Below are 1,359 nucleotides of genomic sequence, written 5' to 3'. Positions count from 1 at the left end.
GTGCATACCATGACATGTACAGTTAAAGCCAGGATCATTTTTCAAAAATTAAAGATCTGTTATCAACTGGAAAAAGTGATACTTCTTTGGTGACTTTGAAGAAGTAGTGTGTTGTGTTTAAACAGCACCTGTAAGAGAACAATGTGCAAAACACCTTGTAATTTCCATAAACAGAACACTCACAACACTTCACAACTGGAGGAAAAAATCAACTCCTGTCTTTTAATCACAAGTAACTAAATTCTTTCAACAGTGTTTCAAAGTGCATACCACTCTGAAGCAATGGCCACACTCCATTAAATATTCTACAGGTTCCTGAGACCTTGAGTAGAAGATTCAACAGCTGGTGCCTACATACCCTGAATAAGGAAACTGAAGTCAAAACTCTGTATCATTTTAAGGTACTGAGTTTCATATGCAACAATAGAAAACTACTCAATTCAGTATTGGCTGTTAGAAAATATAGTCAATAACTGAATGGTTTCAACTTTTGATGGGAAATAAAAATGAATGGAAGAACATTTTCAAAGTGGTAGAAGAAAATAACTGCTCTGTGAGAGTTCCAAACTCAGTGAAATATCTATAAAAAGGAACCAAGTTTAGTTACTGAATTTGTATCATGTTTCTGTGTACAACTTTGAAAAAGTCCAACAAGTCACAGTAATGAGAATGCTCATCTGGAAATTTCCTATATTTCATGACAATACAAGTCTTTGTCACTAAGTGAATGGGATTAGGTGTCTGCCTCTTATACAGCCAGCATTAGAAAGACTAACTCACACAGGAGGAGACATGGATGATGCAATTTTGGTTCTGCCTTCTGAGTTTTTCTTCCAAGACCTGTATGGATACCAAGATTTTATTTTTAAAACAGGAATGATAACAATACTCTCGTCCTCCTCTTTGGCTCTTCTCAAAATTAAGTAAGAGACTGTATCTAAAAGCACTTTTTGTATTGCAGGTTTATTGACATTTCAGAACTACCATTCAGGAGATACACCACCACCACCCTCTTCTGCCCCTGCAATAGAGATAGAGGACCTGATAGAAAGAGCTATGGAAAAGACACAAATAGTTGTAACCATGAGACAGGCAGAGAGGAAATGGCTTCTAGATTACCCATACTCTAAAATTGACTAATGCCAAGAAGAAAGGTGTCCAGAAAAGAAACCAACAAATATTCATAAGACCTAAAGCACTGTTTCACCTCCTAGGAAAGTTTTGGCTGTAAATGCAGAGAAAATCCTATGGTATATTTTTCTTTGTCTTTGTCCTTTCATTCTCCCCCTCTCCTTCCTTCATTTTTCCCATCTTCCAAAATTTATGCCCCCTTTAAATTCAGATTTATATAGGAAATCT

The sequence above is a fragment of the Mus caroli genome, chromosome 1 (genome assembly GCF_900094665.2).
Source record: "Mus caroli chromosome 1, CAROLI_EIJ_v1.1, whole genome shotgun sequence".
Classification (NCBI taxonomy): Eukaryota; Metazoa; Chordata; class Mammalia; order Rodentia; family Muridae; genus Mus; species Mus caroli.
The sequence above is the reverse complement of the archived record's forward strand: the minus strand, read 5'-3'. Positions refer to the sequence as shown.